Source organism: Tasmannia lanceolata, unplaced genomic scaffold (genome assembly GCF_043159265.1).
Source record: "Tasmannia lanceolata isolate RefF3 unplaced genomic scaffold, GAP_Taslan_0.1 ptg000044l, whole genome shotgun sequence".
NCBI classification, from domain to species: domain Eukaryota; kingdom Viridiplantae; phylum Streptophyta; class Magnoliopsida; order Canellales; family Winteraceae; genus Tasmannia; species Tasmannia lanceolata.
Window position 1 is genome coordinate 8,561,925 of NW_027518721.1, and position 17,404 is coordinate 8,579,328.

The window sequence follows — 17,404 nt, forward strand, 5'->3', positions numbered from 1 at the left end:
TGGAAATAGTTAGACTCGCGCTTTGGTTTAGCAATTTACTGACCTCCCTCCAATTAATTGACCATAAATCACTCAATTTAACTCGTAATTCATTGAAATTAGTTTCATTTCGAAGGAATCGAAGTGTAGTTTAAAACGAAAGAAACGGAGATGAAAAACTCCAAGTATTTTGAGAGTTATGATGGAAATAGTTAGACTCGCGCTTTGGTTTAGCAATTTACTGACCTACCTCCGATTGATTGACCATAACTCTCTCAATTTAACTCTTAATTCATTGAAATTAGTTTCATTTCGAAGGAATCGAAGTGTAGTTTAAAACGAAAGAAACGGAGATGAAAAACTCCAAGTATTTTAAGAGTTATGATGGAAATAGTTAGACTCGCGCTTTGGTTTAGCAATTTACTGACCTACCTCCGATTGATTGACCATAACTCTGTCAATTTAACTCTTAACTCATTGAAATTAGTTTCATTTCGAAGGAATCGAAGTGTAGTTTAAAACGAAAGAAACGGAGATGAAAAACTCCAAGTATTTTGAGAGTTATGATGGAAATAGTTAGACTCGCGCTTTGGTTTAGCAATTTACTGACCTACATCCGATTAATTGACCATAACTCTCTCAATTTAACTCTTAAGTCATTGAAATTAGTTTCATTTCGAAGGAATCGAAGTGTAGTTTAAAAGGAAAGAAACGGAGATGAAAAACTCCAAGTATTTTGAGAGTTACGATGGAAATAGTTAGACTCGCGCTTTGGTTTAGCAATTTACTTACCTACCTCCGATTGATTGACCATAACTCTCTCAATTTAACTCGTAATTCATTGAAATTAGTTTCATTTCGAAGGAATCGAAGTGTAGTTTAAAACGAAAGAAACGGAGATGAAAAACTCCAAGTATTTTGAGAGTTATGATGGAAATAGTTAGACTCGCGCTTTGGTTTAGCAATTTACTGACCTCCCTCCGATTGATTGACCATAACTCACTAAATTTAACTCGTAATTCATTGAAATTAGTTTCATTTCGAAGGAATCGAAGTGTGGTTTAAAACGAAAGAAACGAAGATGAAAAACTCCAAGTATTTTGAGAGTTATGATGGAAATAGTTAGACTCGCGCTTTGGTTTAGCAATTTACTAACCTCCCTCCGATTGATTGACCATAAATCACTCAATTTAACTCGTAATTCATTGAAATTAGTTTCATTTCGAAGGAATCGAAGTGTAGTTTAAAACGAAAGAAACGGAGATGAAAAACTCCAAGTATTTTGAGAGTTAATGGAAATAGTTAGACTCGCGCTTTGGTTTAGCAATTTACTGACCTACCTCCGATTGATTGACCATAACTCTCTCAATTTAACTCTTAAGTCATTGAAATTAGTTTCATTTCGAAGGAATCGAAGTGTAGTTTAAAACGAAAGAAACGGAGATGAAAAACTCCAAGTATTTTGAGAGTTATGATGGAAATAGTTAGACTCGCGCTTTGGTTTAGCAATTTACTTACCTACCTCCGATTGATTGACCATAACTCTCTCAATTTAACTCGTAATTCATTTAAATTAGTTTCATTTCGAAGGAATCGAAGTGTAGTTTAAAACGAAAGAAACGGAGATGAAAAACTCCAAGTATTTTGAGAGTTATGATGGAAATAGTTAGACTCGCGCTTTGGTTTAGCAATTTACTGAACTCCCTCCGATTGATTGACCATAAATCACTCAATTTAACTCGTAATTCATTGAAATTAGTTTCATTTCGAAGGAATCGAAGTGTAGTTTAAAACGAAAGAAACGGAGATGAAAAACTCCAAGTATTTTGATAGTTAATGGAAATAGTTAGACTCGCGCTTTGGTTTAGCAATTTACTGACCTACCTCCGATTGATTGACCATAACTCTCTCAATTTAACTCTTAAGTCATTGAAATTAGTTTCATTTCGAAGGAATCGAAGTGTAGTTTAAAACGAAAGAAACGGAGATGAAAAACTCCAAGTATTTTGAGAGTTATGATGGAAATAGTTAAACTCGCGCTTTGGTTTAGCAATTTACTTACCTACCTCCGATTGATTGACCATAACTCTCTCAATTTAACTCGTAAGTCATTTAAATGAGTTTCATTTCGAAGGAATCGAAGTGTAGTTTAAAACGAAAGAAACGGAGATGAAAAACTCCAAGTATTTTGAGAGTTATGATGGAAATAGTTAGACTCGCGCTTTGGTTTAGCAATTTACTGACCTCCCTCCGATTGATTGACTATAACTCACTCAATTTAACTCGTAATTCATTGAAATTAGTTTCATTTCGAAGGAATCGAAGTGTGGTTTTAAACGAAAGAAACGGAGATGAAAAACTCCAAGTATTTTGAGAGTTATGATGGAAATAGTTAGACTCGCGCTTTGGTTTAGCAATTTACTGACCTACCTCCGCTTGATTGACCATAACTCTCTCAATTTATCTCTTAACTCTTTGAAATTAGTTTCATTTCGAAGGAATCGAAGTGTAGTTTAAAACGAAAGAAACGGAGATGAAAAACTCCAAGTATTTTGAGAGTTATGATGGAAATAGTTAGACTCGCGCTTTGGTTTAGCAATTTAATGACCTACCTCCGATTGATTGACCATAACTCTCTCAATTTAACTCGTAATTCATTTAAATTAGTTTCATTTCGAAGGAATCGAAGTGTAGTTTAAAACGAAAGAAACGGAGATGAAAAACTCCAAGTATTTTGAGAGTTATGATGGAAATAGTTAGACTCGCGCTTTAGTTTAGCAATTTACTGACCTCCCTCCGATTGATTGACCATAACTCACTCAATTTAACTCGTAATTCATTGAAATTAGTTTCATTTCGAAGGAATCGAAGTGTAGTTTAAAACAAAAGAAACGGAGATGAAAAACTCCAAGTATTTTGAGAGTTAATGGAAATAGTTAGACTCGCGCTTTGGTTTAGCAATTTACTGACCTACCTCCGATTGATTGACCATAACTCTCTCAATTTAACTCTTAAGTCATTGAAATTAGTTTAATTTCGAAGGAATCGAAGTGTAGTTTAAAACGAAAGAAACAGAGATGAAAAACTCCAAGTATTTTGAGAGTTATGATGGAAATAGTTAGACTCGCGCTTTGGTTTAGCAATTTACTGACCTACCTCCGATTGATTGACCATAACTCTCTCAATTTAACTCGTAATTCATTTAAATTAGTTTCATTTCGAAGGAATCGAAGTGTAGTTTAAAACGAAAGAAACGGAGATGAAAAACTCCAAGTATTTTGAGAGTTATGATGGAAATAGTTAGACTCGCGCTTTGGTTTAGCAATTTACTGACCTACATCCGATTAATTGACCATAACTCTCTCAATTTAACTCTTAAGTCATTGAAATTAGTTTCATTTCGAAGGAATCGAAGTGTAGTTTAAAACGAAAGAAACGGAGATGAAAAACTCCAAGTATTTTGAGAGTTATGATGGAAATAGTTAAACTCGCGCTTTGGTTTAGCAATTTAGTAACCTACCTCCGATTGATTGACCATAACTCTCTCAATTTAACTCTTAATTCATTGAAATTAGTTTTATTTCGAAGGAATCGAAGTGTAGTTTAAAACGAAAGAAACGGAGATGAAAAACTCCAAGTATTTTGAGAGTTATGATGGAAATAGTTAGACTCGCGCTTTGGTTTAGCAATTTACTGACCTACCTCCGATTGATTGACCATAACTCTCTCAATTTAACTCTTAAGTCATTTAAAAATTAGTTTCATTTCGAAGGAATCGAAGTGTAGTTTAAAACGAAAGAAACGGAGATGAAAAACTCCAAGTATTTTGAGAGTTATGATAAAAATAGTTAGACTCGCGCTTTGGTTTATAAATTTACTTACCTACCTCCGATTGATTGACCATAACTCTCTCAATTTAACTCGTAATTCATTTAAATTAGTTTCATTTCGAAGGAATCGAAGTGTAGTTTAAAACGAAAGAAACGGAGATGAAAAACTCCAAGTATTTTGAGAGTTATGATGGAAATAGTTAGACTCGCGCTTTAGTTTAGCAATTTACTGACCTCCCTCCGATTGATTGACCATAACTCACTCAATTTAACTCGTAATTCATTGAAATTAGTTTCATTTCGAAGGAATCAAAGTGTAGTTTAAAACAAAAGAAACGGAGATGAAAAACTCCAAGTATTTTGAGAGTTAATGGAAATAGTTAGACTCGCGCTTTGGTTTAGCAATTTACTGACCTACCTCCGATTGATTGACCATAACTCTCTCAATTTAACTCTTAAGTCATTGAAATTAGTTTCATTTCGAAGGAATCGAAGTGTAGTTTAAAACGAAAGAAACGGAGATGAAAAACTCCAAGTATTTTGAGAGTTATGATGGAAATAGTTAGACTCGCGCTTTGGTTTAGCAATTTACTGACCTACCTCCGATTGATTGACCATAACTCTCTCAATTTAACTCGTAATTCATTTAAATTAGTTTCATTTCGAAGGAATCGAAGTGTAGTTTAAAACGAAAGAAACGGAGATGAAAAACTCCAAGTATTTTGAGAGTTATGATGGAAATAGTTAGACTCGCGCTTTGGTTTAGCAATTTACTGACCTACATCCGATTAATTGACCATAACTCTCTCAATTTAACTCTTAAGTCATTGAAATTAGTTTCATTTCGAAGGAATCGAAGTGTAGTTTAAAAGGAAAGAAACGGAGATGAAAAACTCCAAGTATTTTGAGAGTTATGATGGAAATAGTTAGACTCGCGCTTTGGTTTAGCAATTTACTGACCTACCTCCGATTGATTGACCATAACTCTCTCAATTTAAGTCGTAATTCATTTAAATTAGTTTCATTTCGAAGGAATCGAAGTGTAGTTTAAAACGAAAGAAACGGAGATGAAAAACTCCAAGTATTTTGAGAGTTAATGGAAATAGTTAGACTCGCGCTTTGGTTTAGCAATTTACTGACCTACCTCCGATTGATTGACCATAACTCTCTCAATTTAACTCTTAAGTCATTGAAATTAGTTTCATTTCGAAGGAATCGAAGTGTAGTTTAAAACGAAAGAAACGGAGATGAAAAACTCCAAGTATTTTGAGAGTTACGATGGAAATAGTTAGACTCGCGCTTTGGTTTAGCAATTTACTTACCTACCTCCAATTGATTGACCATAACTCTCTCAATTTAACTCGTAATTCATTGAAATTAGTTTCATTTCGAAGGAATCGAAGTGTAGTTTAAAACGAAAGAAACGGAGATGAAAAACTCCAAGTATTTTGAGAGTTATGATGGAAATAGTTAGACTCGCGCTTTGGTTTAGCAATTTACTGACCTCCCTCCGATTGATTGACCATAACTCACTAAATTTAACTCGTAATTCATTGAAATTAGTTTCATTTCGAAGGAATCGAAGTGTGGTTTAAAACGAAAGAAACGAAGATGAAAAACTCCAAGTATTTTGAGAGTTATGATGGAAATAGTTAGACTCGCGCTTTGGTTTAGCAATTTACTGACCTACCTCCGATTGATTGACCATAACTCTCTCAATTTAACTCTTAAGTCATTGAAATTAGTTTAATTTCGAAGGAATCGAAGTGTAGTTTAAAACGAAAGAAACGGAGATGAAAAACTCCAAGTATTTTGAGAGTTATGATGGAAATAGTTAGACTCGCGCTTTGGTTTAGCAATTTACTGACCTACCTCCGATTGATTGACCATAACTCTCTCAATTTAACTCTTAAGTCATTTAAAAATTAGTTTCATTTCGAAGGAATCGAAGTGTAGTTTAAAACGAAAGAAACGGAGATGAAAAACTCCAAGTATTTTGAGAGTTATGATAGAAATAGTTAGACTCGCGCTTTGGTTTAGAAATTTACTTACCTACCTCCGATTGATTGACCATAACTCTCTCAATTTAACTCGTAATTCATTTAAATTAGTTTCATTTCGAAGGAATTAAAGTGTAGTTTAAAACGAAAGAAACGGAGATGAAAAACTCCAAGTATTTTGAGAGTTATGATGGAAATAGTTAGACTCACGCTTTGGTTTAGCAATTTACTGACCTCCCTCCGATTGATTGACCATAACTCACTCAATTTAACTCGTAATTCATTGAAATTAGTTTCATTTCGAAGGAATCGAAGTGTGGTTTAAAACGAAAGAAACGGAGATGAAAAACTCCAAGTATTTTGAGAGTTAATGGAAATAGTTAGACTCGCGCTTTGGTTTAGCAATTTACTGACCTACCTCCGATTGATTGACCATAACTCTCTCAATTTATCTCTTAACTCTTTGAAATTAGTTTCATTTCGAAGGAATCGAAGTGTAGTTTAAAACGAAAGAAACGGAGATGAAAAACTCCAAGTATTTTGAGAGTTATGATGGAAATAGTTAGACTCGCGCTTTGGTTTAGCAATTTAATGACCTACCTCCGATTGATTGACCATAACTCTCTCAATTTAACTCGTAATTCATTTAAATTAGTTTCATTTCGAAGGAATCGAAGTGTAGTTTAAAACGAAAGAAACGGAGATGAAAAACTCCAAGTATTTTGAGAGTTATGATGGAAATAGTTAGACTCGCGCTTTAGTTTAGCAATTTACTGACCTCCCTCCGATTGATTGACCATAACTCACTCAATTTAACTCGTAATTCATTGAAATTAGTTTCATTTCGAAGGAATCGAAGTGTAGTTTAAAACAAAAGAAACGGAGATGAAAAACTCCAAGTATTTTGAGAGTTAATGGAAATAGTTAGACTCGCGCTTTGGTTTAGCAATTTACTGACCTACCTCCGATTGATTGACCATAACTCTCTCAATTTAACTCTTAAGTCATTGAAATTAGTTTAATTTCGAAGGAATCGAAGTGTAGTTTAAAACGAAAGAAACGGAGATGAAAAACTCCAAGTATTTTGAGAGTTATGATGGAAATAGTTAGACTCGCGCTTTGGTTTAGCAATTTACTGACCTACCTCCGATTGATTGACCATAACTCTCTCAATTTAACTCGTAATTCATTTAAATTAGTTTCATTTCGAAGGAATCGAAGTGTAGTTTAAAACGAAAGAAACGGAGATGAAAAACTCCAAGTATTTTGAGAGTTATGATGGAAATAGTTAGACTCGCGCTTTGGTTTAGCAATTTACTGACCTACATCCGATTAATTGACCATAACTCTCTCAATTTAACTCTTAAGTCATTGAAATTAGTTTCATTTCGAAGGAATCGAAGTGTAGTTTAAAACGAAAGAAACGGAGATGAAAAACTCCAAGTATTTTGAGAGTTATGATGGAAATAGTTAGACTCGCGCTTTGGTTTAGCAATTTAGTAACCTACCTCCGATTGATTGACCATAACTCTCTCAATTTAACTCTTAATTCATTGAAATTAGTTTTATTTCGAAGGAATCGAAGTGTAGTTTAAAACGAAAGAAACGGAGATGAAAAACTCCAAGTATTTTGAGAGTTATGATGGAAATAGTTAGACTCGCGCTTTGGTTTAGCAATTTACTGACCTACCTCCGATTGATTGACCATAACTCTCTCAATTTAACTCTTAAGTCATTTAAAAATTAGTTTCATTTCGAAGGAATCGAAGTGTAGTTTAAAACGAAAGAAACGGAGATGAAAAACTCCAAGTATTTTGAGAGTTATGATAAAAATAGTTAGACTCGCGCTTTGGTTTATAAATTTACTTACCTACCTCCGATTGATTGACCATAACTCTCTCAATTTAACTCGTAATTCATTTAAATTAGTTTCATTTCGAAGGAATCGAAGTGTAGTTTAAAACGAAAGAAACGGAGATGAAAAACTCCAAGTATTTTGAGAGTTATGATGGAAATAGTTAGACTCGCGCTTTAGTTTAGCAATTTACTGACCTCCCTCCGATTGATTGACCATAACTCACTCAATTTAACTCGTAATTCATTGAAATTAGTTTCATTTCGAAGGAATCAAAGTGTAGTTTAAAACAAAAGAAACGGAGATGAAAAACTCCAAGTATTTTGAGAGTTAATGGAAATAGTTAGACTCGCGCTTTGGTTTAGCAATTTACTGACCTACCTCCGATTGATTGACCATAACTCTCTCAATTTAACTCTTAAGTCATTGAAATTAGTTTCATTTCGAAGGAATCGAAGTGTAGTTTAAAACGAAAGAAACGGAGATGAAAAACTCCAAGTATTTTGAGAGTTATGATGGAAATAGTTAGACTCGCGCTTTGGTTTAGCAATTTACTGACCTACCTCCGATTGATTGACCATAACTCTCTCAATTTAACTCGTAATTCATTTAAATTAGTTTCATTTCGAAGGAATCGAAGTGTAGTTTAAAACGAAAGAAACAGAGATGAAAAACTTCAAGTATTTTGAGAGTTATGATGGAAATAGTTAGACTCGCGCTTTGGTTTAGCAATTTACTGACCTACATCCGATTAATTGACCATAACTCTCTCAATTTAACTCTTAAGTCATTGAAATTAGTTTCATTTCGAAGGAATCGAAGTGTAGTTTAAAAGGAAAGAAACGGAGATGAAAAACTCCAAGTATTTTGAGAGTTATGATGGAAATAGTTAGACTCGCGCTTTGGTTTAGCAATTTACTGACCTACCTCCGATTGATTGACCATAACTCTCTCAATTTAAGTCGTAATTCATTTAAATTAGTTTCATTTCGAAGGAATCAAAGTGTAGTTTAAAACGAAAGAAACGGAGATGAAAAACTCCAAGTATTTTGAGAGTTAATGGAAATAGTTAGACTCGCGCTTTGGTTTAGCAATTTACTGACCTACCTCCGATTGATTGACCATAACTCTCTCAATTTAACTCTTAAGTCATTGAAATTAGTTTCATTTCGAAGGAATCGAAGTGTAGTTTAAAACGAAAGAAACGGAGATGAAAAACTCCAAGTATTTTGAGAGTTACGATGGAAATAGTTAGACTCGCGCTTTGGTTTAGCAATTTACTTACCTACCTCCGATTGATTGACCATAACTCTCTCAATTTAACTCGTAATTCATTGAAATTAGTTTCATTTCGAAGGAATCGAAGTGTAGTTTAAAACGAAAGAAACGGAGATGAAAAACTCCAAGTATTTTGAGAGTTATGATGGAAATAGTTAGACTCGCGCTTTGGTTTAGCAATTTACTGACCTCCCTCCGATTGATTGACCATAACTCACTAAATTTAACTCGTAATTCATTGAAATTAGTTTCATTTCGAAGGAATCGAAGTGTGGTTTAAAACGAAAGAAACGAAGATGAAAAACTCCAAGTATTTTGAGAGTTATGATGGAAATAGTTAGACTCGCGCTTTGGTTTAGCAATTTACTAACCTCCCTCCGATTGATTGACCATAAATCACTCAATTTAACTCGTAATTCATTGAAATTAGTTTCATTTCGAAGGAATCGAAGTGTAGTTTAAAACGAAAGAAACGGAGATGAAAAACTCCTAGTATTTTGAGAGTTAATGGAAATAGTTAGACTCGCGCTTTGGTTTAGCAATTTACTGACCTACCTCCGATTGATTGACCATAACTCTCTCAATTTAACTCTTAAGTCATTGAAATTAGTTTCATTTCGAAGGAATCGAAGTGTAGTTTAAAACGAAAGAAACGGAGATGAAAAACTCCAAGTATTTTGAGAGTTATGATGGAAATAGTTAGACTCGCGCTTTGGTTTAGCAATTTACTTACCTACCTCCGATTGATTGACCATAACTCTCTCAATTTAACTCGTAATTCATTTAAATTAGTTTCATTTCGAAGGAATCGAAGTGTAGTTTAAAACGAAAGAAACGGAGATGAAAAACTCCAAGTATTTTGAGAGTTATGATGGAAATAGTTAGACTCGAGCTTTGGTTTAGCAATTTACTGAACTCCCTCCGATTGATTGACCATAAATCACTCAATTTAACTCGTAATTCATTGAAATTAGTTTCATTTCGAAGGAATCGAAGTGTAGTTTAAAACGAAAGAAACGGAGATGAAAAACTCCAAGTATTTTGATAGTTAATGGAAATAGTTAGACTCGCGCTTTGGTTTAGCAATTTACTGACCTACCTCCGATTGATTGACCATAACTCTCTCAATTTAACTCTTAAGTCATTGAAATTAGTTTCATTTCGAAGGAATCGAAGTGTAGTTTAAAACGAAAGAAACGGAGATGAAAAACTCCAAGTATTTTGAGAGTTATGATGGAAATAGTTAAACTCGCGCTTTGGTTTAGCAATTTACTTACCTACCTCCGATTGATTGACCATAACTCTCTCAATTTAACTCGTAAGTCATTTAAATGAGTTTCATTTCGAAGGAATCGAAGTTTAGTTTAAAACGAAAGAAACGGAGATGAAAAACTCCAAGTATTTTGAGAGTTATGATGGAAATAGTTAGACTCGCGCTTTGGTTTAGCAATTTACTGACCTCCCTCCGATTGATTGACTATAACTCACTCAATTTAACTCGTAATTCATTGAAATTAGTTTCATTTCGAAGGAATCGAAGTGTGGTTTTAAACGAAAGAAACGGAGATGAAAAACTCCAAGTATTTTGAGAGTTATGATGGAAATAGTTAGACTCGCGCTTTGGTTTAGCAATTTACTGACCTACCTCCGCTTGATTGACCATAACTCTCTCAATTTATCTCTTAACTCTTTGAAATTAGTTTCATTTCGAAGGAATCGAAGTGTAGTTTAAAACGAAAGAAACGGAGATGAAAAACTCCAAGTATTTTGAGAGTTATGATGGAAATAGTTAGACTCGCGCTTTGGTTTAGCAATTTAATGACCTACCTCCGATTGATTGACCATAACTCTCTCAATTTAACTCGTAATTCATTTAAATTAGTTTCATTTCGAAGGAATCGAAGTGTAGTTTAAAACGAAAGAAACGGAGATGAAAAACTCCAAGTATTTTGAGAGTTATGATGGAAATAGTTAGACTCGCGCTTTAGTTTAGCAATTTACTGACCTCCCTCCGATTGATTGACCATAACTCACTCAATTTAACTCGTAATTCATTGAAATTAGTTTCATTTCGAAGGAATCGAAGTGTAGTTTAAAACAAAAGAAACGGAGATGAAAAACTCCAAGTATTTTGAGAGTTAATGGAAATAGTTAGACTCGCGCTTTGGTTTAGCAATTTACTGACCTACCTCCGATTGATTGACCATAACTCTCTCAATTTAACTCTTAAGTCATTGAAATTAGTTTCATTTCGAAGGAATCGAAGTGTAGTTTAAAAGGAAAGAAACGGAGATGAAAAACTCCAAGTATTTTGAGAGTTATGATGGAAATAGTTAGACTCGCGCTTTGGTTTAGCAATTTACTGACCTACCTCCGATTGATTGACCATAACTCTCTCAATTTAACTCGTAATTCATTTAAATTAGTTTCATTTCGAAGGAATCGAAGTGTAGTTTAAAACGAATGAAACGGAGATGAAAAACTCCAAGTATTTTGAGAGTTATGATGGAAATAGTTAGACTCGCGCTTTGGTTTAGCAATTTACTGACCTACATCCGATTAATTGACCATAACTCTCTCAATTTAACTCTTAAGTCATTGAAATTAGTTTCATTTCGAAGGAATCGAAGTGTAGTTTAAAACGAAAGAAACGGAGATGAAAAACTCCAAGTATTTTGAGAGTTATGATGGAAATAGTTAGACTCGCGCTTTGGTTTAGCAATTTAGTAACCTACCTCCGATTGATTGACCATAACTCTCTCAATTTAACTCTTAATTCATTGAAATTAGTTTTATTTCGAAGGAATCGAAGTGTAGTTTAAAACGAAAGAAACGGAGATGAAAAACTCTAAGTATTTTGAGAGTTATGATGGAAATAGTTAGACTCGCGCTTTGGTTTAGCAATTTACTGACCTACCTCCGATTGATTGACCATAACTCTCTCAATTTAACTCTTAAGTCATTTAAAAATTAGTTTCATTTCGAAGGAATCGAAGTGTAGTTTAAAACGAAAGAAACGGAGATGAAAAACTCCAAGTATTTTGAGAGTTATGATAGAAATAGTTAGACTCGCGCTTTGGTTTATAAATTTACTTACCTACCTCCGATTGATTGACCATAACTCTCTCAATTTAACTCGTAATTCATTTAAATTAGTTTCATTTCGAAGGAATCGAAGTGTAGTTTAAAACGAAAGAAACGGAGATGAAAAACTCCAAGTATTTTGAGAGTTATGATGGAAATAGTTAGACTCGCGCTTTAGTTTAGCAATTTACTGACCTCCCTCCGATTGATTGACCATAACTCACTCAATTTAACTCGTAATTCATTGAAATTAGTTTCATTTCGAAGGAATCAAAGTGTAGTTTAAAACAAAAGAAACGGAGATGAAAAACTCCAAGTATTTTGAGAGTTAATGGAAATAGTTAGACTCGCGCTTTGGTTTAGCAATTTACTGACCTACCTCCGATTGATTGACCATAACTCTCTCAATTTAACTCTTAAGTCATTGAAATTAGTTTCATTTCGAAGGAATCGAAGTGTAGTTTAAAACGAAAGAAACGGAGATGAAAAACTCCAAGTATTTTGAGAGTTATGATGGAAATAGTTAGACTCGCGCTTTGGTTTAGCAATTTACTGACCTACCTCCGATTGATTGACCATAACTCTCTCAATTTAACTCGTAATTCATTTAAATTAGTTTCATTTCGAAGGAATCGAAGTGTAGTTTAAAACGAAAGAAACGGAGATGAAAAACTCCAAGTATTTTGAGAGTTATGATGGAAATAGTTAGACTCGCGCTTTGGTTTAGCAATTTACTGACCTACATCCGATTAATTGACCATAACTCTCTCAATTTAACTCTTAAGTCATTGAAATTAGTTTCATTTCGAAGGAATCGAAGTGTAGTTTAAAACGAAAGAAACGGAGATGAAAAACTCCAAGTATTTTGAGAGTTATGATGGAAATAGTTAGACTCGCGCTTTGGTTTAGCAATTTACTAACCTACCTCCGATTGATTGACCATAACTCTCTCAATTTAACTCTTAATTCATTGAAATTAGTTTTATTTCGAAGGAATCGAAGTGTAGTTTAAAACGAAAGAAACGGAGATGAAAAACTCCAAGTATTTTGAGAGTTATGATGGAAATAGTTAGACTCGCGCTTTGGTTTAGCAATTTACTGACCTACCTCCGATTGATTGACCATAACTCTCTCAATTTAACTCTTAAGTCATTTAAAAATTAGTTTCATTTCGAAGGAATCGAAGTGTAGTTTAAAACGAAAGAAACGGAGATGAAAAACTCCAAGTATTTTGAGAGTTATGATAGAAATAGTTAGACTCGCGCTTTGGTTTAGAAATTTACTTACCTACCTCCGATTGATTGACCATAACTCTCTCAATTTAACTCGTAATTCATTTAAATTAGTTTCATTTCGAAGGAATTAAAGTGTAGTTTAAAACGAAAGAAACGGAGATGAAAAACTCCAAGTATTTTGAGAGTTATGATGGAAATAGTTAGACTCGCGCTTTGGTTTAGCAATTTACTGACCTACATCCGATTAATTGACCATAACTCTCTCAATTTAACTCTTAAGTCATTGAAATTAGTTTCATTTCGAAGGAATCGAAGTGTAGTTTAAAACGAAAGAAACGGAGATGAAAAACTCCAAGTATTTTGAGAGTTATGATGGAAATAGTTAGACTCGCGCTTTGGTTTAGCAATTTAGTAACCTACCTCCGATTGATTGACCATAACTCTCTCAATTTAACTCTTAATTCATTGAAATTAGTTTTATTTCGAAGGAATCGAAGTGTAGTTTAAAACGAAAGAAACGGAGATGAAAAACTCTAAGTATTTTGAGAGTTATGATGGAAATAGTTAGACTCGCGCTTTGGTTTAGCAATTTACTGACCTACCTCCGATTGATTGACCATAACTCTCTCAATTTAACTCTTAAGTCATTTAAAAATTAGTTTCATTTCGAAGGAATCGAAGTGTAGTTTAAAACGAAAGAAACGGAGATGAAAAACTCCAAGTATTTTGAGAGTTATGATAGAAATAGTTAGACTCGCGCTTTGGTTTATAAATTTACTTACCTACCTCCGATTGATTGACCATAACTCTCTCAATTTAACTCGTAATTCATTTAAATTAGTTTCATTTCGAAGGAATCGAAGTGTAGTTTAAAACGAAAGAAACGGAGATGAAAAACTCCAAGTATTTTGAGAGTTATGATGGAAATAGTTAGACTCGCGCTTTAGTTTAGCAATTTACTGACCTCCCTCCGATTGATTGACCATAACTCACTCAATTTAACTCGTAATTCATTGAAATTAGTTTCATTTCGAAGGAATCAAAGTGTAGTTTAAAACAAAAGAAACGGAGATGAAAAACTCCAAGTATTTTGAGAGTTAATGGAAATAGTTAGACTCGCGCTTTGGTTTAGCAATTTACTTACCTACCTCCGATTGATTGACCATAACTCTCTCAATTTAACTCTTAAGTCATTGAAATTAGTTTCATTTCGAAGGAATCGAAGTGTAGTTTAAAACGAAAGAAACGGAGATGAAAAACTCCAAGTATTTTGAGAGTTATGATGGAAATAGTTAGACTCGCGCTTTGGTTTAGCAATTTACTGACCTACCTCCGATTGATTGACCATAACTCTCTCAATTTAACTCGTAATTCATTTAAATTAGTTTCATTTCGAAGGAATCGAAGTGTAGTTTAAAACGAAAGAAACGGAGATGAAAAACTCCAAGTATTTTGAGAGTTATGATGGAAATAGTTAGACTCGCGCTTTGGTTTAGCAATTTACTGACCTACCTCCGATTGATTGACCATAACTCTCTCAATTTAACTCTTAAGTCATTTAAAAATTAGTTTCATTTCGAAGGAATCGAAGTGTAGTTTAAAACGAAAGAAACGGAGATGAAAAACTCCAAGTATTTTGAGAGTTATGATAGAAATAGTTAGACTCGCGCTTTGGTTTAGAAATTTACTTACCTACCTCCGATTGATTGACCATAACTCTCTCAATTTAACTCGTAATTCATTTAAATTAGTTTCATTTCGAAGGAATTAAAGTGTAGTTTAAAACGAAAGAAACGGAGATGAAAAACTCCAAGTATTTTGAGAGTTATGATGGAAATAGTTAGACTCACGCTTTGGTTTAGCAATTTACTGACCTCCCTCCGATTGATTGACCATAACTCACTCAATTTAACTCGTAATTCATTGAAATTAGTTTCATTTCGAAGGAATCGAAGTGTGGTTTAAAACGAAAGAAACGGAGATGAAAAACTCCAAGTATTTTGAGAGTTAATGGAAATAGTTAGACTCGCGCTTTGGTTTAGCAATTTACTGACCTACCTCCGATTGATTGACCATAACTCTCTCAATTTAACTCTTAAGTCATTGAAATTAGTTTCATTTCGAAGGAATCGAAGTGTAGTTTAAAACGAAAGAAACGGAGATGAAAAACTCCAAGTATTTTGAGAGTTATGATGGAAATAGTTAGACTCGCGCTTTGGTTTAGCAATTTACTGACCTACCTCCGCTTGATTGACCATAACTCTCTCAATTTAACTCTTAACTCTTTGAAATTAGTTTCATTTCGAAGGAATCGAAGTGTAGTTTAAAACGAAAGAAACGGAGATGAAAAACTCCTAGTATTTTGAGAGTTAATGGAAATAGTTAGACTCGCGCTTTGGTTTAGCAATTTACTGACCTACCTCCGATTGATTGACCATAACTCTCTCAATTTAACTCTTAAGTCATTGAAATTAGTTTCATTTCGAAGGAATCGAAGTGTAGTTTAAAACGAAAGAAACGGAGATGAAAAACTCCAAGTATTTTGAGAGTTATGATGGAAATAGTTAGACTCGCGCTTTGGTTTAGCAATTTACTTACCTACCTCCGATTGATTGACCATAACTCTCTCAATTTAACTCGTAATTCATTTAAATTAGTTTCATTTCGAAGGAATCGAAGTGTAGTTTAAAACGAAAGAAACGGAGATGAAAAACTCCAAGTATTTTGAGAGTTATGATGGAAATAGTTAGACTCGAGCTTTGGTTTAGCAATTTACTGAACTCCCTCCGATTGATTGACCATAAATCACTCAATTTAACTCGTAATTCATTGAAATTAGTTTCATTTCGAAGGAATCGAAGTGTAGTTTAAAACGAAAGAAACGGAGATGAAAAACTCCAAGTATTTTGATAGTTAATGGAAATAGTTAGACTCGCGCTTTGGTTTAGCAATTTACTGACCTACCTCCGATTGATTGACCATAACTCTCTCAATTTAACTCTTAAGTCATTGAAATTAGTTTCATTTCGAAGGAATCGAAGTGTAGTTTAAAACGAAAGAAACGGAGATGAAAAACTCCAAGTATTTTGAGAGTTATGATGGAAATAGTTAAACTCGCGCTTTGGTTTAGCAATTTACTTACCTACCTCCGATTGATTGACCATAACTCTCTCAATTTAACTCGTAAGTCATTTAAATGAGTTTCATTTCGAAGGAATCGAAGTGTAGTTTAAAACGAAAGAAACGGAGATGAAAAACTCCAAGTATTTTGAGAGTTATGATGGAAATAGTTAGACTCGCGCTTTGGTTTAGCAATTTACTGACCTCCCTCCGATTGATTGACTATAACTCACTCAATTTAACTCGTAATTCATTGAAATTAGTTTCATTTCGAAGGAATCGAAGTGTGGTTTTAAACGAAAGAAACGGAGATGAAAAACTCCAAGTATTTTGAGAGTTATGATGGAAATAGTTAGACTCGCGCTTTGGTTTAGCAATTTACTGACCTACCTCCGCTTGATTGACCATAACTCTCTCAATTTATCTCTTAACTCTTTGAAATTAGTTTCATTTCGAAGGAATCGAAGTGTAGTTTAAAACGAAAGAAACGGAGATGAAAAACTCCAAGTATTTTGAGAGTTATGATGGAAATAGTTAGACTCGCGCTTTGGTTTAGCAATTTAATGACCTACCTCCGATTGATTGACCATAACTCTCTCAATTTAACTCGTAATTCATTTAAATTAGTTTCATTTCGAAGGAATCGAAGTGTAGTTTAAAACGAAAGAAACGGAGATGAAAAACTCCAAGTATTTTGAGAGTTATGATGGAAATAGTTAGACTCGCGCTTTAGTTTAGCAATTTACTGACCTCCCTCCGATTGATTGACCATAACTCACTCAATTTAACTCGTAATTCATTGAAATTAGTTTCATTTCGAAGGAATCGAAGTGTAGTTTAAAACAAAAGAAACGGAGATGAAAAACTCCAAGTATTTTGAGAGTTAATGGAAATAGTTAGACTCGCGCTTTGGTTTAGCAATTTACTGACCTACCTCCGATTGATTGACCATAACTCTCTCAATTTAACTCTTAAGTCATTGAAATTAGTTTCATTTCGAAGGAATCGAAGTGTAGTTTAAAA